Here is a 21,811-nt window from a genome sequence, read left to right as displayed (position 1 = left end):
TAATTCCATATCGGAGAGGAGTAGCTTTATTTATTTATTGAAAATCCTACTTACTGGTGAGGTTGGATTTAACTTTACTATTTTAGAAATGCCACTTTTAGAGAGTGAACATTTCTCTGCACTTACTGCTCTATTTGCCTGAAACCTGGCCCCAATACACGTCTGGATTGGGCTGGGTGACAGCAAAATTTGTGCCTTCCCTCTAGAGAGCCACAACACAGGTCACACAACTGCACCTGGGGGGTGAGCTCCGCTCTCCCTTCACCCCCAATAGGTTCAAGAACGATAATTTATGTAAGTAAATACATTATAGCTACAGCTTATAATCATGCGAGTTTAAATCATTTGTTGTTAGATGGTTTAAATATTTGAAAGGATCTGTTTTTAATAGACATTTTACAAAAACCACTGGTACATTTGCTAATTCTGTAAAATTAACACCCAACTGCCGTGACATTGCCAACCACAATGCCTTGACTCGGATTCGAACCGAGGTTGCTGCGGCCACAACGTAGAGTACTAACCACTATACGATCACGGCGAGCTACTTGGGCTCAACGACATACAGTGACATGGAGAATTTATAATTCGGAACACTCAGGGCTGTTCCTGTGATAGGCTGGATGTATTCATTGCTTCCTCATTCCTCATTCAGAGGCTGCGTCTCCTCAGTGGTTGATAGGCTGAAACCGTTTCCTGGCCGCCTGCTTGTGAAATGCCAGGAGTCAAAGATCACACAATACACTTGCGGACCTGTGATGGGACACCAATGCAGAGAAACCCACCTGGCACAGACCTTCTATTCTGTCTATTAGACCTGCATCTTCCCTGCACCTTTCAAGCCATTTGTATGTGAAGCAAGAAAGAATTAGAGAGTGATCCATCTACACTTTTATAGGGAGGATGTCGCCGTGAGCTCCTCCCAGCTAATCACACGAACAGCAGAAAAGCAAGATAATACACAGTTGAGGGGAGGGCTGCATGGTTATGTTTTTGAGTAAATATTGAAACTGACCTCAGTGGCTCATTAGCAGAGCTGCGGCTAATGACTGGTGCCAAATCATGATGAAGCAAGCACCATGGCTCGTAGGGGACCCACAACACGCTTTTCTTAGCTCACTGAATTAAAGTATAAACTTCCGCCGTGTGTGAGTGGTAAAGGCTTGTTAATATGGTTCCTTTTCCAATTCAAGTCTGACAACAAGAGGCAGGAACCACGTGGCTTCGGAAGCTCAGGAAAGTAGCCACCAATCACAGAGAAAGAGAGAACTGGCAGTATGAGAGGTGGAGAAAACAGAAGCGGGAGCAAGGAGCTCAAATGAGATTGATGGCGTTTAAATAGAGCGCATAAAGGAACAGTTACACAGCTAAGAAATGGGAAAGACAGACTAGGGAAAAAAACACAGAAAGAGCCTGTAGATGAATTCTCTTCCTGGGACAGCAGGTTAAGAGAAATTACACATGGGGAGGTTAAGCATGTAACACGAGGGAGAATAAAAAAGAAAATGCAGTTTTATGAAGTGTGTTTGCCAATCCAGCCAGCACTTTTGTTCTATTTCTCTCTTTGCGTCTTTTATTGGTAAAGTAACTTTCAAGTGCATGCGCAGGTATGAATGAGAGAGCAACGGTATAATAATTTGAAGCGTTTACACCAGTGCTAAAGTAGGAATGAGGTGTAGCAAAGACATGAAAGAGGTAGCGATAACAAATATGTGGAGAGGCAATAGTGACACAAAAATAAGCCACCTATTTATAAAACTGAAATGGAAGAAATACTAAAGGTTAACTTCTGAAATTGTAGCCGATAATAAAAAGATTCTCGTTGTTGGCAGGATTCGAACCTGCGCGGGGATACCCCAATGGATTTCTAGTCCATCGCCTTACCCACTCGGCCACAACAACTTGCTGTAAGCTGCATACAAATATTTTGTTTGAAAGTTTTGAAGTTTTCCCACATCAAAGTACTAATATTCTGCAATGCGCTTTTTAAAAACAATGTTTTTTTCATCATGCACGTTCTGTCCTAAAAATAAAAATTGCATGAGTATATCTCTGGATCTGTAAAAGGATACGCTTGCATTCAAACTCTCTTGTGGCACTCAAGTTTTTTGGACCCCGTTGCACTCTGTTTTTGCGCTGCTTTTAGTCGACGACCCATATTACAGAAGTCAACCATCTCTGAGTATTTGGGACTCCTTTGTAAGTGCCTTATCTTTAATCCTTGAAAAGCTCTATAATAAAGGGGTCTGTCAAAGATTGCTTGAATGGAAGATAAAAGAAGGCCCACTTGTCTCACCAAATGCAGTAGAGAAACCTGATGTTTTACTCATGTTATCCTTAGTTCAGTTTTTGTTAGACCTGGCATCCTTAAGGTGGCCTACCAGCAACCTTTTTGCTTTTCACCTCACGTTTTGCTGTATCTTTATGTTGGCCGTAGGACTCTAATCACTTTATCACTACTGTGAGAAAGTGGCTCTGTATATACTGTTCCCAAATAGGTACAGTGTGCACAGAGTCCCCAGTCCCCAGAGGTTTGGCAGAGGCTAAAGTTAGATATAACCTTACTCTCTAAAGTAGTAGCTTGCCGAGCAGTAAGGCAGTATCAGAGTACAGTGTAAAACATTTGTTGTACACACTCAGTCAGCAAATGGTCTCACACACTCAAGAACTGAACACTAGGCCATTGGTTTGCATTAAAAAGATATTGTTGTTTTATTTGAGAACCAACAATAGGTATCAAAATATACTTTCTCAGAGTGAGATGCTTTAGTTAAATACTTTGCAATAGGCAATTGACTTTTGCAGGTCATAGTTACAGTTTATTACAATAGGCAACACAATTTGAATCACAATAATACATTGAGCTCAATGGGAATTTTAAGTTATATGCAATTAATTACTTTCAGGAATACTTTTCTAAATCGAGGACTGGATCCTAGATTCAGTCCTGGGACAGTTCTTGGAAACAAGTGAGTAAATTCGTTTTAGTTACTGTTGTGATTTTTAAGCAATATTTTGCTATTTTAAAAGTTGACACTTAGAAACTTTTGCTGATCAAATTACCAATGTTATCCTATGGAAGGAAATTCACTTAGCAGGTAAGTGGGGTTATGGTTACTTTTTCTAGGTCAGTGTTGGATCCTAGATCCAGCACTACTGTACCACCTGTAAGCAGTTGAGAAACTACGTTTAAGTTATACAGGCGATTTTTAAGGAATATTTACATGTTTGCAAAATCGACACTTAGAAGAAATTTCACAGAAAAACAGTCAATGGTTTCCTATGGAAGAAAATTCAAGTTACGGGTAAAGTACGTTCTCGTTACTTTTGTAATCCAGTGCTGGGCTCCTAGGCTCAGTACTGGGACATCTATCTAAAACAGGTAAACAATTACGTTTTCACAGTTGGTACGATTTTTAAAGAATATTTGTAAGTTTCAAAAATCGACACAGAAAATTTTCAGCGAAAAGCAGGCAATGATATCCCATGGAAGGAAATTCGAGTTACTGGTAAGTACGGTTAAAATTACTTTTCAGGGTCAGTACTGAGCTCCAAGATGCAGCACTGAGGTCTCTCCTGATAACAGGTGAGTAAATCAGAATTCGTTGTTCGGCTGATTTTAGATGAATATTTTAAAGTTCCAAAACTCCACACCACTTAGAAGAATTTCCAAGTGAAACCACTCAATGTTAGCCTATGGAAGAAAAGTGAGTTATCGGCTTTTAGGTAAGTACTCGACTGGCAGAGTTATGGTTCTGGGCATAGACTCAGGGGTCTCCCAGGGGAGTCCCAGCCTACTTGCCAAGCCTTAAACTCCCCTTTTATTACATATAATTTACACCTAAGGTAGGCCCTAGGTAGTCCTAGGTGCATGATGCTATGTAAGTAAAAAATAAGATATGTACTTTGGTGGTTCGCGTGTCCTGTAAGTAGCAAACAGTCTATTTCATTTTTCACTACTGTGAGGTCTACCCCTCTCATAGGTTAGCTCTGTGTATTCCCCTATACTTTTTATTTGGTAATTCCATATCGGAGAGGAGTAGCTTTATTTATTTATTGAAAATCCTACTTACTGGTGAGGTTGGATTTAACTTTACTATTTTAGAAATGCCACTTTTAGAGAGTGAACATTTCTCTGCACTTACTGCTCTATTTGCCTGAAACCTGGCCCCAATACACGTCTGGATTGGGCTGGGTGACAGCAAAATTTGTGCCTTCCCTCTAGAGAGCCACAACACAGGTCACTCAACTGCACCTGGGGGGTGAGCTCCGCTCTCCCTTCACCCCCAATAGGTTCAAGAACGATAATTTATGTAAGTAAATACATTATAGCTACAGCTTATAATCATGCGAGTTTAAATCATTTGTTGTTAGATGGTTTAAATATTTGAAAGGATCTGTTTTTAATAGACATTTTACAAAAACCACTGGTACATTTGCTAATTCTGTAAAATTAACACCCAACTGCCGTGACATTGCCAACCACAATGCCTTGACTCGGATTCGAACCGAGGTTGCTGCGGCCACAACGTAGAGTACTAACCACTATACGATCACGGCGAGCTACTTGGGCTCAACGACATACAGTGACATGGAGAATTTATAATTCGGAACACTCAGGGCTGTTCCTGTGATAGGCTGGATGTATTCATTGCTTCCTCATTCCTCATTCAAAGGCTGCGTCTCCTCAGTGGTTGATAGGCTGAAACCGTTTCCTGGCCGCCTGCTTGTGAAATGCCAGGAGTCAAAGATCACACAATACACTTGCGGACCTGTGATGGGACACCAATGCAGAGAAACCCACCTGGCACAGACCTTCTATTCTGTCTATTAGACCTGCATCTTCCCTGCACCTTTCAAGCCATTTGTATGTGAAGCAAGAAAGAGTTAGAGAGTGATCCATCTACACTTTTATAGGGAGGATGTCGCCGTGAGCTCCTCCCAGCTAATCACACGAACAGCAGAAAACCAAGATAATACACAGTTGAGGGGAGGGCTGCATGGTTATGTTTTTGAGTAAATATTGAAACTGACCTCAGTGGCTCATTAGCAGAGCTGCGGCTAATGACTGGTGCCAAATCATGATGGAGCAAGCACCATGGCTCGTAGGGGACCCACTACACGCTTTTCTTAGCTCACTGAATTAAAGTATAAACTTCCACCGTGTGTGAGTGGTAAAGGCTTGTTAATATGGTTCCTTTTCCAATTCAAGTCTGACAACAAGGGGCAGGAACCACGTGGCTTCGGAAGCTCAGGAAAGTAGCCACCAATCACAGAGAAAGAGAGAACTGGCAGTATGAGAGGTGGAGAAAACAGAAGCGGGAGCAAGGAGCTCAAATGAGATTGATGGCGTTTAAATAGAGCGCATAAAGGAACAGTTACACAGCTAAGAAATGGGAAAGACAGACTAGGGAAAAAAACACAGAAAGAGCCTGTAGATGAATTCTCTTCCTGGGACAGCAGGTTAAGAGAAATTACACATGGGGAGGTTAAGCATGTAACACGAGGGAGAATAAAAAAGAAAATGCAGTTTTATGAAGTGTGTTTGCCAATCCAGCCAGCACTTTTGTTCTATTTCTCTCTTTGCGTCTTTTATTGGTAAAGTAACTTTCAAGTGCATGCGCAGGTATGAATGAGAGAGCAACGGTATAATAATTTGAAGCGTTTACACCAGTGCTAAAGTAGGAATGAGGTGTAGCAAAGACATGAAAGAGGTAGCGATAACAAATATGTGGAGAGGCAATAGTGACACAAAAATAAGCCACCTATTTATAAAACTGAAATGGAAGAAATACTAAAGGTTAACTTCTGAAATTGTAGCCGATAATAAAAAGATTCTCGTTGTTGGCAGGATTCGAACCTGCGCGGGGATACCCCAATGGATTTCTAGTCCATCGCCTTACCCACTCGGCCACAACAACTTGCTGTAAGCTGCATACAAATATTTTGTTTGAAAGTTTTGAAGTTTTCCCACATCAAAGTACTAATATTCTGCAATGCGCTTTTTAAAAACAATGTTTTTTTCATCATGCACGTTCTGTCCTAAAAATAAAAATTGCATGAGTATATCTCTGGATCTGTAAAAGGATACGCTTGCATTCAAACTCTCTTGTGGCACTCAAGTTTTTTGGACCCCGTTGCACTCTGTTTTTGCGCTGCTTTTAGTCGACGACCCATATTACAGAAGTCAACCATCTCTGAGTATTTGGGACTCCTTTGTAAGTGCCTTATCTTTAATCCTTGAAAAGCTCTATAATAAAGGGGTCTGTCAAAGATTGCTTGAATGGAAGATAAAAGAAGGCCCACTTGTCTCACCAAATGCAGTAGAGAAACCTGATGTTTTACTCATGTTATCCTTAGTTCAGTTTTTGTTAGACCTGGCATCCTTAAGGTGGCCTACCAGCAACCTTTTTGCTTTTCACCTCACGTTTTGCTGTATCTTTATGTTGGCCGTAGGACTCTAATCACTTTATCACTACTGTGAGAAAGTGGCTCTGTATATACTGTTCCCAAATAGGTACAGTGTGCACAGAGTCCCCAGTCCCCAGAGGTTTGGCAGAGGCTAAAGTTAGATATAACCTTACTCTCTAAAGTGGTAGCTTGCCGAGCAGTAAGGCAGTATCAGAGTACAGTGTAAAACATTTGTTGTACACACTCAGTCAGCAAATGGTCTCACACACTCAAGAACTGAACACTAGGCCATTGGTTTGCATAAAAAAGATATTGTTGTTTTATTTGAGAACCAACAATAGGTATCAAAATATACTTTCTCAGAGTGAGGTGCTTTAGATAAATACTTTGCAATAGGCAATTGACTTTTGCAGGTCATAGTTACAGTTTATTACAATAGGCAACACAATTTGAATCACAATAATACATTGAGCTCAATGGGAATTTTAAGTTATATGCAATTAATTACTTTCAGGAATACTTTTCTAAATCCAGGACTGGATCCTAGATTCAGTCCTGGGACAGTTCTTGGAAACAAGTGAGTAAATTCGTTTTAGTTACTGTTGTGATTTTTAAGCAATATTTTGCTATTTTAAAAGTTGACACTTAGAAACTTTTGCTGATCAAATTACCAATGTTATCCTATGGAAGGAAATTCACTTAGCAGGTAAGTGGGGTTATGGTTACTTTTTCTAGGTCAGTGTTGGATCCTAGATCCAGCACTACTGTACCACCTGTAAGCAGTTGAGAAACTACGTTTAAGTTATACAGGCGATTTTTAAGGAATATTTACATGTTTGCAAAATCGACACTTAGAAGAAATTTCACAGAAAAACAGTCAATGGTTTCCTATGGAAGAAAATTCAAGTTACGGGTAAAGTACGTTCTCGTTACTTTTGTAATCCAGTGCTGGGCTCCTAGGCTCAGTACTGGGACATCTATCTAAAACAGGTAAACAATTACGTTTTCACAGTTGGTACGATTTTTAAAGAATATTTGTAAGTTTCAAAAATCGACACTTAGAAAATTTTCAGCAAAAAGCAGGCAATGATATCCCATGGAAGGAAATTCGAGTTACTGGTAAGTACGGTTAAAATTACTTTTCAGGGTCAGTACTGAGCTCCAAGATGCAGCACTGAGGTCTCTCCTGATAACAGGTGAGTAAATCAGAATTCGTTGTTCGGCTGATTTTAGATGAATATTTTAAAGTTCCAAAACTCCACACCACTTAGAAGAATTTCCAAGTGAAACCACTCAATGTTAGCCTATGGAAGAAAAGTGAGTTATCGGCTTTTAGGTAAGTACTCGACTGGCAGAGTTATGGTTCTGGGCATAGACTCAGGGGTCTCCCAGGGGAGTCCCAGCCTACTTGCCAAGCCTTAAACTCCCCTTTTATTACATATAATTTACACCTAAGGTAGGCCCTAGGTAGTCCTAGGTGCATGATGCTATGTAAGTAAAAAATAAGATATGTACTTTGGTGGTTCGCGTGTCCTGTAAGTACCAAACAGTCTATTTCATTTTTCACTACTGTGAGGTCTACCCCTCTCATAGGTTAGCTCTGTGTATTCCCCTATACTTTTTATTTGGTAATTCCATATCGGAGAGGAGTAGCTTTATTTATTTATTGAAAATCCTACTTACTGGTGAGGTTGGATTTAACTTTACTATTTTAGAAATGCCACTTTTAGAGAGTGAACATTTCTCTGCACTTACTGCTCTATTTGCCTGAAACCTGGCCCCAATACACGTCTGGATTGGGCTGGGTGACAGCAAAATTTGTGCCTTCCCTCTAGAGAGCCACAACACAGGTCACTCAACTGCACCTGGGGGGTGAGCTCCGCTCTCCCTTCACCCCCAATAGGTTCAAGAACGATAATTTATGTAAGTAAATACATTATAGCTACAGCTTATAATCATGCGAGTTTAAATCATTTGTTGTTAGATGGTTTAAATATTTGAAAGGATCTGTTTTTAATAGACATTTTACAAAAACCACTGGTACATTTGCTAATTCTGTAAAATTAACACCCAACTGCCGTGTCATTGCCAACCACAATGCCGTGACTCGGATTCGAACTGAGGTTGCTGCGGCCACAACGCAGAGTACTAACCACTATACGATCACAGCGAGCTACTTGGGCTCAACGACATACAGTGACATGGAGAATTTATAATTCGGAACACTCAGGGCTGTTCCTGTGATAGGCTGGATGTATTCATTGCTTCCTCATTCCTCATTCAGAGGCTGCGTCTCCTCAGTGGTTGATAGGCTGAAACCGTTTCCTGGCCGCCTGCTTGTGAAATGCCAGGAGTCAAAGATCACACAATACACTTGCGGACCTGTGATGGGACACCAATGCAGAGAAACCCACCTGGCACAGACCTTCTATTCTGTCTATTAGACCTGCATCTTCCCTGCACCTTTCAAGCCATTTGTATGTGAAGCAAGAAAGAGTTAGAGAGTGATCCATCTACACTTTTATAGGGAGGATGTCGCCGTGAGCTCCTCCCAGCTAATCACACGAACAGCAGAAAAGCAAGATAATACACAGTTGAGGGGAGGGCTGCATGGTTATGTTTTTGAGTAAATATTGAAACTGACCTCAGTGGCTCATTAGCAGAGCTGCGGCTAATGACTGGTGCCAAATCATGATGAAGCAAGCACCATGGCTCGTAGGGGACCCACAACACGCTTTTCTTAGCTCACTGAATTAAAGTATAAACTTCCGCCGTGTGTGAGTGGTAAAGGCTTGTTAATATGGTTCCTTTTCCAATTCAAGTCTGACAACAAGAGGCAGGAACCACGTGGCTTCGGAAGCTCAGGAAAGTAGCCACCAATCACAGAGAAAGAGAGAACTGGCAGTATGAGAGGTGGAGAAAACAGAAGCGGGAGCAAGGAGCTCAAATGAGATTGATGGCGTTTAAATAGAGCGCGTAAAGGAACAGTTACACAGCTAAGAAATGGGAAAGACAGACTAGGGAAAAAAACACAGAAAGAGCCTGTAGATGAATTCTCTTCCTGGGACAGCAGGTTAAGAGAAATTACACATGGGGAGGTTAAGCATGTAACACGGGGGAGAATAAAAAAGAAAATGCAGTTTTATGAAGTGTGTTTGCCAATCCAGCCAGCACTTTTGTTCTATTTCTCTCTTTGCGTCTTTTATTGGTAAAGTAACTTTCAAGTGCATGCGCAGGTATGAATGAGAGAGCAACGGTATAATAATTTGAAGCGTTTACACCAGTGCTAAAGTAGGAATGAGGTGTAGCAAAGACATGAAAGAGGTAGCGATAACAAATATGTGGAGAGGCAATAGTGACACAAAAATAAGCCACCTATTTATAAAACTGAAATGGAAGAAATACTAAAGGTTAACTTCTGAAATTGTAGCCGATAATAAAAAGATTCTCGTTGTTGGCAGGATTCGAACCTGCGCGGGGATACCCCAATGGATTTCTAGTCCATCGCCTTAACCACTCTGCCACAACAACTTGCTGTAAGCTGCCTACAAATATTTTGTTTGAAAGTTTTGAAGTTTTCCCACATCAAAGTACTAATATTCTGCAATGCGCTTTTTAAAAACAATGTTTTTTTCATCATGCACGTTCTGTCCTAAAAATAAAAATTGCATGAGTATATCTCTGGATCTGTAAAAGGATACGCTTGCATTCAAACTCTCTTGTGGCACTCAAGTTTTTTGGACCCTGTTGCACTCTGTTTTTGCGCTGCTTTTAGTCTACGACCCATATTACAGAAGTCAACCATCTCTGAGTATTTGGGACTCCTTTGTAAGTGCCTTATCTTTAATCCTTGAAAAGCTCTATAATAAAGGGGTCTGTCAAAGATTGCTTGAATGGAAGATAAAAGAAGGCCCACTTGTCTCACCAAATGCAGTAGAGAAACCTGATGTTTTACTCATGTTATCCTTAGTTCAGTTTTTGTTAGACCTGGCATCCTTAAGGTGGCCTACCAGCAACCTTTTTGCTTTTCACCTCACGTTTTGCTGTATCTTTATGTTGGCCGTAGGACTCTAATCACTTTATCACTACTGTGAGAAAGTGGCTCTGTATATACTGTTCCCAAATAGGTACAGTGTGCACAGAGTCCCCAGTCCCCAGAGGTTTGGCAGAGGCTAAAGTTAGATATAACCTTACTCTCTAAAGTGGTAGCTTGCCGAGCAGTAAGGCAGTATCAGAGTACAGTGTAAAACATTTGTTGTACACACTCAGTCAGCAAATGGTCTCACACACTCAAGAACTGAACACTAGGCCATTGGTTTGCATAAAAAAGATATTGTTGTTTTACGTGAGAACCAACAATAGGTATCAAAATATACTTTCTCAGAGTGAGATGCTTTAGTTAAATACTTTGCAATAGGCAATTGACTTTTGCAGGTCATAGTTACAGTTTATTACAATAGGCAACACAATTTGAATCACAATAATACATTGAGCTCAATGGGAATTTTAAGTTATATGCAATTAATTACTTTCAGGAATACTTTTCTAAATCCAGGACTGGATCCTAGATTCAGTCCTGGGACAGTTCTTGGAAACAAGTGAGTAAATTCGTTTTAGTTACTGTTGTGATTTTTAAGCAATATTTTGCTATTTTAAAAGTTGACACTTAGAAACTTTTGCTGATCAAATTACCAATGTTATCCTATGGAAGGAAATTCACTTAGCAGGTAAGTGGGGTTATGGTTACTTTTTCTAGGTCAGTGTTGGATCCTAGATCCAGCACTACTGTACCACCTGTAAGCAGTTGAGAAACTACGTTTAAGTTATACAGGCGATTTTTAAGGAATATTTACATGTTTGCAAAATCGACACTTAGAAGAAATTTCACAGAAAAACAGTCAATGGTTTCCTATGGAAGAAAATTCAAGTTACGGGTAAAGTACGTTCTCGTTACTTTTGTAATCCAGTGCTGGGCTCCTAGGCTCAGTACTGGGACATCTATCTAAAACAGGTAAACAATTACGTTTTCACAGTTGGTACGATTTTTAAAGAATATTTGTAAGTTTCAAAAATCGACACTTAGAACATTTTCAGCGAAAAGCAGGCAATGATATCCCATGGAAGGAAATTCGAGTTACTGGTAAGTACGGTTAAAATTACTTTTCAGGGTCAGTACTGAGCTCCAAGATGCAGCACTGAGGTCTCTCCTGATAACAGGTGAGTAAATCAGAATTCGTTGTTCGGCTGATTTTAGATGAATATTTTAAAGTTCCAAAACTCCACACCACTTAGAAGAATTTCCAAGTGAAACCACTCAATGTTAGCCTATGGAAGAAAAGTGAGTTATCGGCTTTTAGGTAAGTACTCGACTGGCAGAGTTATGGTTCTGGGCACAGACTCAGGGGTCTCCCAGGGGAGTCCCAGCCTACTTGCCAAGCCTTAAACTCCCCTTTTATTACATATAATTTACACCTAAGGTAGGCCCTAGGTAGTCCTAGGTGCATGATGCTATGTAAGTAAAAAATTAGATATGTACTTTGGTGGTTCGCGTGTCCTGTAAGTAGCAAACAGTCTATTTCATTTTTCACTACTGTGAGGTCTACCCCTCTCATAGGTTAGCTCTGTGTATTCCCCTATACTTTTTATTTGGTAATTCCATATCGGAGAGGAGTAGCTTTATTTATTTATTGAAAATCCTACTTACTGGTGAGGTTGGATTTAACTTTACTATTTTAGAAATGCCACTTTTAGAGAGTGAACATTTCTCTGCACTTACTGCTCTATTTGCCTGAAACCTGGCCCCAATACACGTCTGGATTGGGCTGGGTGACAGCAAAATTTGTGCCTTCCCTCTAGAGAGCCACAACACAGGTCACTCAACTGCACCTGGGGGGTGAGCTCCGCTCTCCCTTCACCCCCAATAGGTTCAAGAACGATAATTTATGTAAGTAAATACATTATAGCTACAGCTTATAATCATGCGAGTTTAAATCATTTGTTGTTAGATGGTTTAAATATTTGAAAGGATCTGTTTTTAATAGACATTTTACAAAAACCACTGGTACATTTGCTAATTCTGTAAAATTAACACCCAACTGCCGTGACATTGCCAACCACAATGCCGTGACTCGGATTCGAACCGAGGTTGCTGCGGCCACAACGCAGAGTACTAACCACTATACGATCACGGCGAGCTACTTGGGCTCAACGACATCCAGTGACATGGAGAATTTATAATTCGGAACACTCAGGGCTGTTCCTGTGATAGGCTGGATGTATTCATTGCTTCCTCATTCCTCATTCAGAGGCTGCGTCTCCTCAGTGGTTGATAGGCTGAAACCGTTTCCTGGCCGCCTGCTTGTGAAATGCCAGGAGTCAAAGATCACACAATACACTTGCGGACCTGTGATGGGACACCAATGCAGAGAAACCCACCTGGCACAGACCTTCTATTCTGTCTATTAGACCTGCATCTTCCCTGCACCTTTCAAGCCATTTGTATGTGAAGCAAGAAAGAATTAGAGAGTGATCCATCTACACTTTTATAGGGAGGATGTCGCCGTGAGCTCCTCCCAGCTAATCACACGAACAGCAGAAAAGCAAGATAATACACAGTTGAGGGGAGGGCTGCATGGTTATGTTTTTGAGTAAATATTGAAACTGACCTCAGTGGCTCATTAGCAGAGCTGCGGCTAATGACTGGTGCCAAATCATGATGAAGCAAGCACCATGGCTCGTAGGGGACCCACAACACGCTTTTCTTAGCTCACTGAATTAAAGTATAAACTTCCGCCGTGTGTGAGTGGTAAAGGCTTGTTAATATGGTTCCTTTTCCAATTCAAGTCTGACAACAAGAGGCAGGAACCACGTGGCTTCGGAAGCTCAGGAAAGTAGCCACCAATCACAGAGAAAGAGAGAACTGGCAGTATGAGAGGTGGAGAAAACAGAAGCGGGAGCAAGGAGCTCAAATGAGATTGATGGTGTTTAAATAGAGCGCATAAAGGAACAGTTACACAGCTAAGAAATGGGAAAGACAGACTAGGGAAAAAAACACAGAAAGAGCCTGTAGATGAATTCTCTTCCTGGGACAGCAGGTTAAGAGAAATTACACATGGGGAGGTTAAGCATGTAACACGAGGGAGAATAAAAAAGAAAATGCAGTTTTATGAAGTGTGTTTGCCAATCCAGCCAGCACTTTTGTTCTATTTCTCTCTTTGCGTCTTTTATTGGTAAAGTAACTTTCAAGTGCATGCGCAGGTATGAATGAGAGAGCAACGGTATAATAATTTGAAGCGTTTACACCAGTGCTAAAGTAGGAATGAGGTGTAGCAAAGACATGAAAGAGGTAGCGATAACAAATATGTGGAGAGGCAATAGTGACACAAAAATAAGCCACCTATTTATAAAACTGAAATGGAAGAAATACTAAAGGTTAACTTCTGAAATTGTAGCCGATAATAAAAAGATTCTCGTTGTTGGCAGGATTCGAACCTGCGCGGGGATACCCCAATGGATTTCTAGTCCATCGCCTTACCCACTCGGCCACAACAACTTGCTGTAAGCTGCATACAAATATTTTGTTTGAAAGTTTTGAAGTTTTCCCACATCAAAGTACTAATATTCTGCAATGCGCTTTTTAAAAACAATGTTTTTTTCATCATGCACGTTCTGTCCTAAAAATAAAAATTGCATGAGTATATCTCTGGATCTGTAAAAGGATACGCTTGCATTCAAACTCTCTTGTGGCACTCAAGTTTTTTGGACCCCGTTGCACTCTGTTTTTGCGCTGCTTTTAGTCGACGACCCATATTACAGAAGTCAACCATCTCTGAGTATTTGGGACTCCTTTGTAAGTGCCTTATCTTTAATCCTTGAAAAGCTCTATAATAAAGGGGTCTGTCAAAGATTGCTTGAATGGAAGATAAAAGAAGGCCCACTTGTCTCACCAAATGCAGTAGAGAAACCTGATGTTTTACTCATGTTATCCTTAGTTCAGTTTTTGTTAGACCTGGCATCCTTAAGGTGGCCTACCAGCAACCTTTTTGCTTTTCACCTCACGTTTTGCTGTATCTTTATGTTGGCCGTAGGACTCTAATCACTTTATCACTACTGTGAGAAAGTGGCTCTGTATATACTGTTCCCAAATAGGTACAGTGTGCACAGAGTCCCCAGTCCCCAGAGGTTTGGCAGAGGCTAAAGTTAGATATAACCTTACTCTCTAAAGTAGTAGCTTGCCGAGCAGTAAGGCAGTATCAGAGTACAGTGTAAAACATTTGTTGTACACACTCAGTCAGCAAATGGTCTCACACACTCAAGAACTGAACATTAGGCCATTGGTTTGCATTAAAAAGATATTGTTGTTTTATTTGAGAACCAACAATAGGTATCAAAATATACTTTCTCAGAGTGAGGTGCTTTAGTTAAATACTTTGCAATAGGCAATTGACTTTTGCAGGTCATAGTTACAGTTTATTACAATAGGCAACACAATTTGAATCACAATAATACATTGAGCTCAATGGGAATTTTAAGTTATATGCAATTAATTACTTTCAGGAATACTTTTCTAAATCCAGGACTGGATCCTAGATTCAGTCCTGGGACAGTTCTTGGAAACAAGTGAGTAAATTTGTTTTAGTTACTGTTGTGATTTTTAAGCAATATTTTGCTATTTTAAAAGTTGACACTTAGAAACTTTTGCTGATCAAATTACCAATGTTATCCTATGGAAGGAAATTCACTTAGCAGGTAAGTGGGGTTATGGTTACTTTTTCTAGGTCAGTGTTGGATCCTAGATCCAGCACTACTGTACCACCTGTAAGCAGTTGAGAAACTACGTTTAAGTTATACAGGCGATTTTTAAGGAATATTTACATGTTTGCAAAATCGACACTTAGAAGAAATTTCACAGAAAAACAGTCAATGGTTTCCTATGGAAGAAAATTCAAGTTACGGGTAAAGTACGTTCTCGTTACTTTTGTAATCCAGTGCTGGGCTCCTAGGCTCAGTACTGGGACATCTATCTAAAACAGGTAAACAATTACGTTTTCACAGTTGGTACGATTTTTAAAGAATATTTGTAAGTTTCAAAAATCGACACTTAGAACATTTTCAGCGAAAAGCAGGCAATGATATCCCATGGAAGGAAATTCGAGTTACTGGTAAGTACGGTTAAAATTACTTTTCAGGGTCAGTACTGAGCTCCAAGATGCAGCACTGAGGTCTCTCCTGATAACAGGTGAGTAAATCAGAATTCGTTGTTCGGCTGATTTTAGATGAATATTTTAAAGTTCCAAAACTCCACACCACTTAGAAGAATTTCCAAGTGAAACCACTCAATGTTAGCCTATGGAAGAAAAGTGAGTTATCGGCTTTTAGGTAAGTACTCGACTGGCAGAGTTATGGTTCTGGGCACAGACTCAGGGGTCTCCAAGGGGAGTCCCAGCCTACTTGCCAAGCCTTAAACTCCCCTTTTATTACATATAATTTACACCTAAGGTAGGCCCTAGGTAGTCCTAGGTGCATGATGCTATGTAAGTAAAAAATTAGATATGTACTTTGGTGGTTCGCGTGTCCTGTAAGTAGCAAACAGTCTATTTCATTTTTCACTACTGTGAGGTCTACCCCTCTCATAGGTTAGCTCTGTGTATTCCCCTATACTTTTTATTTGGTAATTCCATATCGGAGAGGAGTAGCTTTATTTATTTATTGAAAATCCTACTTACTGGTGAGGTTGGATTTAACTTTACTATTTTAGAAATGCCACTTTTAGAGAGTGAACATTTCTCTGCACTTACTGCTCTATTTGCCTGAAACCTGGCCCCAATACACGTCTGGATTGGGCTGGGTGACAGCAAAATTTGTGCCTTCCCTCTAGAGAGCCACAACACAGGTCACTCAACTGCACCTGGGGGGTGAGCTCCGCTCTCCCTTCACCCCCAATAGGTTCAAGAACGATAATTTATGTAAGTAAATACATTATAGCTACAGCTTATAATCATGCGAGTTTAAATCATTTGTTGTTAGATGGTTTAAATATTTGAAAGGATCTGTTTTTAATAGACATTTTACAAAAACCACTGGTACATTTGCTAATTCTGTAAAATTAACACCCAACTGCCGTGACATTGCCAACCACAATGCTGTGACTCGGATTCGAACCGAGGTTGCTGTGGCCACAACGCAGAGTACTAACCACTATACGATCACGGCGAGCTACTTGGGCTCAACGACATACAGTGACATGGAGAATTTATAATTCGGAACACTCAGGGCTGTTCCTGTGATAGGCTGGATGTATTCATTGCTTCCTCATTCCTCATTCAGAGGCTGCGTCTCCTCAGTGGTTGATAGGCTGAAACCGTTTCCTGGCCGCCTGCTTGTGAAATGCCAGGAGTCAAAGATCACACAATACACTTGCGGACCTGTGATGGGACACCAATGCAGAGAAACCCACCTGGCACAGACCTTCTATTCTGTCTATTAGACCTGCATCTTCCCTGCACCTTTCAAGCCATTTGTATGTGAAGCAAGAAAGAATTAGAGAGTGATCCATCTACACTTTTATAGGGAGGATGTCGCCGTGAGCTCCTCCCAGCTAATCACACGAACAGCAGAAAAGCAAGATAATACACAGTTGAGGGGAGGGCTGCATGGTTATGTTTTTGAGTAAATATTGAAACTGACCTCAGTGGCTCATTAGCAGAGCTGCGGCTAATGACTGGTGCCAAATCATGATGAAGCAAGCACCATGGCTCGTAGGGGACCCACAACACGCTTTTCTTAGCTCACTGAATTAAAGTATAAACTTCCGCCGTGTGTGAGTGGTAAAGGCTTGTTAATATGGTTCCTTTTCCAATTCAAGTCTGACAACAAGAGGCAGGAACCACGTGGCTTCGGAAGCTCAGGAAAGTAGCCACCAATCACAGAGAAAGAGAGAACTGGCAGTATGAGAGGTGGAGAAAACAGAAGCGGGAGCAAGGAGCTCAAATGAGATTGATGGCGTTTAAATAGAGCGCATAAAGGAACAGTTACACAGCTAAGAAATGGGAAAGACAGACTAGGGAAAAAAACACAGAAAGAGCCTGTAGATGAATTCTCTTCCTGGGACAGCAGGTTAAGAGAAATTACACATGGGGAGGTTAAGCATGTAACACGAGGGAGAATAAAAAAGAAAATGCAGTTTTATGAAGTGTGTTTGCCAATCCAGCCAGCACTTTTGTTCTATTTCTCTCTTTGCGTCTTTTATTGGTAAAGTAACTTTCAAGTGCATGCGCAGGTATGAATGAGAGAGCAACGGTATAATAATTTGAAGCGTTTACACCAGTGCTAAAGTAGGAATGAGGTGTAGCAAAGACATGAAAGAGGTAGCGATAACAAATATGTGGAGAGGCAATAGTGACACAAAAATAAGCCACCTATTTATAAAACTGAAATGGAAGAAATACTAAAGGTTAACTTCTGAAATTGTAGCCGATAATAAAAAGATTCTCGTTGTTGGCAGGATTCGAACCTGCGCGGGGATACCCCAATGGATTTCTAGTCCATCGCCTTACCCACTCGGCCACAACAACTTGCTGTAAGCTGCATACAAATATTTTGTTTGAAAGTTTTGAAGTTTTCCCACATCAAAGTACTAATATTCTGCAATGCGCTTTTTAAAAACAATGTTTTTTTCATCATGCACGTTCTGTCCTAAAAATAAAAATTGCATGAGTATATCTCTGGATCTGTAAAAGGATACGCTTGCATTCAAACTCTCTTGTGGCACTCAAGTTTTTTGGACCCCGTTGCACTCTGTTTTTGCGCTGCTTTTAGTCGACGACCCATATTACAGAAGTCAACCATCTCTGAGTATTTGGGACTCCTTTGTAAGTGCCTTATCTTTAATCCTTGAAAAGCTCTATAATAAAGGGGTCTGTCAAAGATTGCTTGAATGGAAGATAAAAGAAGGCCCACTTGTCTCACCAAATGCAGTAGAGAAACCTGATGTTTTACTCATGTTATCCTTAGTTCAGTTTTTGTTAGACCTGGCATCCTTAAGGTGGCCTACCAGCAACCTTTTTGCTTTTCACCTCACGTTTTGCTGTATCTTTATGTTGGCCGTAGGACTCTAATCACTTTATCACTACTGTGAGAAAGTGGCTCTGTATATACTGTTCCCAAATAGGTACAGTGTGCACAGAGTCCCCAGTCCCCAGAGGTTTGGCAGAGGCTAAAGTTAGATATAACCTTACTCTCTAAAGTAGTAGCTTGCCGAGCAGTAAGGCAGTATCAGAGTACAGTGTAAAACATTTGTTGTACACACTCAGTCAGCAAATGGTCTCACACACTCAAGAACTGAACACTAGGCCATTGGTTTGCATTAAAAAGATATTGTTGTTTTATTTGAGAACCAACAATAGGTATCAAAATATACTTTCTCAGAGTGAGATGCTTTAGTTAAATACTTTGCAATAGGCAATTGACTTTTGCAGGTCATAGTTACAGTTTATTACAATAGGCAACACAATTTGAATCACAATAATACATTGAGCTCAATGGGAATTTTAAGTTATATGCAATTAATTACTTTCAGGAATACTTTTCTAAATCGAGGACTGGATCCTAGATTCAGTCCTGGGACAGTTCTTGGAAACAAGTGAGTAAATTCGTTTTAGTTACTGTTGTGATTTTTAAGCAATATTTTGCTATTTTAAAAGTTGACACTTAGAAACTTTTGCTGATCAAATTACCAATGTTATCCTATGGAAGGAAATTCACTTAGCAGGTAAGTGGGGTTATGGTTACTTTTTCTAGGTCAGTGTTGGATCCTAGATCCAGCACTACTGTACCACCTGTAAGCAGTTGAGAAACTACGTTTAAGTTATACAGGCGATTTTTAAGGAATATTTACATGTTTGCAAAATCGACACTTAGAAGAAATTTCACAGAAAAACAGTCAATGGTTTCCTATGGAAGAAAATTCAAGTTACGGGTAAAGTACGTTCTCGTTACTTTTGTAATCCAGTGCTGGGCTCCTAGGCTCAGTACTGGGACATCTATCTAAAACAGGTAAACAATTACGTTTTCACAGTTGGTACGATTTTTAAAGAATATTTGTAAGTTTCAAAAATCGACACTTAGAAAATTTTCAGCGAAAAGCAGGCAATGATATCCCATGGAAGGAAATTCGAGTTACTGGTAAGTACGGTTAAAATTACTTTTCAGGGTCAGTACTGAGCTCCAAGATGCAGCACTGAGGTCTCTCCTGATAACAGGTGAGTAAATCAGAATTCGTTGTTCGGCTGATTTTAGATGAATATTTTAAAGTTCCAAAACTCCACACCACTTAGAAGAATTTCCAAGTGAAACCACTCAATGTTAGCCTATGGAAGAAAAGTGAGTTATCGGCTTTTAGGTAAGTACTCGACTGGCAGAGTTATGGTTCTGGGCATAGACTCAGGGGTCTCCCAGGGGAGTCCCAGCCTACTTGCCAAGCCTTAAACTCCCCTTTTATTACATATAATTTACACCTAAGGTAGGCCCTAGGTAGTCCTAGGTGCATGATGCTATGTAAGTAAAAAATAAGATATGTACTTTGGTGGTTCGCGTGTCCTGTAAGTAGCAAACAGTCTATTTCATTTTTCACTACTGTGAGGTCTACCCCTCTCATAGGTTAGCTCTGTGTATTCCCCTATACTTTTTATTTGGTAATTCCATATCGGAGAGGAGTAGCTTTATTTATTTATTGAAAATCCTACTTACTGGTGAGGTTGGATTTAACTTTACTATTTTAGAAATGCCACTTTTAGAGAGTGAACATTTCTCTGCACTTACTGCTCTATTTGCCTGAAACCTGGCCCCAATACACGTCTGGATTGGGCTGGGTGACAGCAAAATTTGTGCCTTCCCTCTAGAGAGCCACAACACAGGTCACTCAACTGCACCTGGGGGGTGAGCTCCGCTCTCCCTTCACCCCCAATAGGTTCAAGAACGATAATTTATGTAAGTAAATACATTATAGCTACAGCTTATAATCATGCGAGTTTAAATCATTTGTTGTTAGATGGTTTAAATATTTGAAAGGATCTGTTTTTAATAGACATTTTACAAAAACCACTGGTACATTTGCTAATTCTGTAAAATTAACACCCAACTGCCGTGACATTGCCAACCACAATGCCTTGACTCGGATTCGAACCGAGGTTGCTGCGGCCACAACGTAGAGTACTAACCACTATACGATCACGGCGAGCTACTTGGGCTCAACGACATACAGTGACATGGAGAATTTATAATTCGGAACACTCAGGGCTGTTCCTGTGATAGGCTGGATGTATTCATTGCTTCCTCATTCCTCATTCAAAGGCTGCGTCTCCTCAGTGGTTGATAGGCTGAAACCGTTTCCTGGCCGCCTGCTTGTGAAATGCCAGGAGTCAAAGATCACACAATACACTTGCGGACCTGTGATGGGACACCAATGCAGAGAAACCCACCTGGCACAGACCTTCTATTCTGTCTATTAGACCTGCATCTTCCCTGCACCTTTCAAGCCATTTGTATGTGAAGCAAGAAAGAGTTAGAGAGTGATCCATCTACACTTTTATAGGGAGGATGTCGCCGTGAGCTCCTCCCAGCTAATCACACGAACAGCAGAAAACCAAGATAATACACAGTTGAGGGGAGGGCTGCATGGTTATGTTTTTGAGTAAATATTGAAACTGACCTCAGTGGCTCATTAGCAGAGCTGCGGCTAATGACTGGTGCCAAATCATGATGGAGCAAGCACCATGGCTCGTAGGGGACCCACTACACGCTTTTCTTAGCTCACTGAATTAAAGTATAAACTTCCACCGTGTGTGAGTGGTAAAGGCTTGTTAATATGGTTCCTTTTCCAATTCAAGTCTGACAACAAGGGGCAGGAACCACGTGGCTTCGGAAGCTCAGGAAAGTAGCCACCAATCACAGAGAAAGAGAGAACTGGCAGTATGAGAGGTGGAGAAAACAGAAGCGGGAGCAAGGAGCTCAAATGAGATTGATGGCGTTTAAATAGAGCGCATAAAGGAACAGTTACACAGCTAAGAAATGGGAAAGACAGACTAGGGAAAAAAACACAGAAAGAGCCTGTAGATGAATTCTCTTCCTGGGACAGCAGGTTAAGAGAAATTACACATGGGGAGGTTAAGCATGTAACACGAGGGAGAATAAAAAAGAAAATGCAGTTTTATGAAGTGTGTTTGCCAATCCAGCCAGCACTTTTGTTCTATTTCTCTCTTTGCGTCTTTTATTGGTAAAGTAACTTTCAAGTGCATGCGCAGGTATGAATGAGAGAGCAACGGTATAATAATTTGAAGCGTTTACACCAGTGCTAAAGTAGGAATGAGGTGTAGCAAAGACATGAAAGAGGTAGCGATAACAA

The 21,811-nt window shown here is 40.6% G+C and overlaps 6 non-coding genes across 6 annotated transcripts; all 6 read right to left on the bottom strand.

Moving 5' to 3' along the window:
- Positions 1-1,820: 1,820 nt before the first annotated feature.
- On the bottom strand, positions 1,821-1,902 carry TRNAS-AGA (transfer RNA serine (anticodon AGA)). The gene has a single exon. It is a non-coding gene; the product is annotated as a tRNA-Ser (tRNA).
- A 3,937-nt stretch (positions 1,903-5,839) lies between these two features.
- Positions 5,840-5,921, bottom strand: TRNAS-AGA (transfer RNA serine (anticodon AGA)). The gene has a single exon. It is a non-coding gene; the product is annotated as a tRNA-Ser (tRNA).
- Positions 5,922-9,860: 3,939 nt separating this feature from the next.
- Positions 9,861-9,942, bottom strand: TRNAS-AGA (transfer RNA serine (anticodon AGA)). The gene has a single exon. It is a non-coding gene; the product is annotated as a tRNA-Ser (tRNA).
- Positions 9,943-12,530: 2,588 nt separating this feature from the next.
- Positions 12,531-12,602, bottom strand: TRNAH-GUG (transfer RNA histidin (anticodon GUG)). The gene has a single exon. It is a non-coding gene; the product is annotated as a tRNA-His (tRNA).
- A 1,279-nt stretch (positions 12,603-13,881) lies between these two features.
- On the bottom strand, positions 13,882-13,963 carry TRNAS-AGA (transfer RNA serine (anticodon AGA)). Its single transcript has one exon. It is a non-coding gene; the product is annotated as a tRNA-Ser (tRNA).
- Positions 13,964-17,902: 3,939 nt separating this feature from the next.
- On the bottom strand, positions 17,903-17,984 carry TRNAS-AGA (transfer RNA serine (anticodon AGA)). The gene has a single exon. It is a non-coding gene; the product is annotated as a tRNA-Ser (tRNA).
- Between the last annotated feature and the right edge of the window lie 3,827 nt (positions 17,985-21,811).

The sequence above is a fragment of the Triturus cristatus genome, chromosome 12, assembly GCF_964204655.1.
Source record: "Triturus cristatus chromosome 12, aTriCri1.1, whole genome shotgun sequence".
In the NCBI taxonomy this organism is placed as follows: Eukaryota; Metazoa; Chordata; class Amphibia; order Caudata; family Salamandridae; genus Triturus; species Triturus cristatus.
Note: the sequence above shows the minus strand (reverse complement) of the source record. Positions and strands in the feature narration are given on the sequence as shown.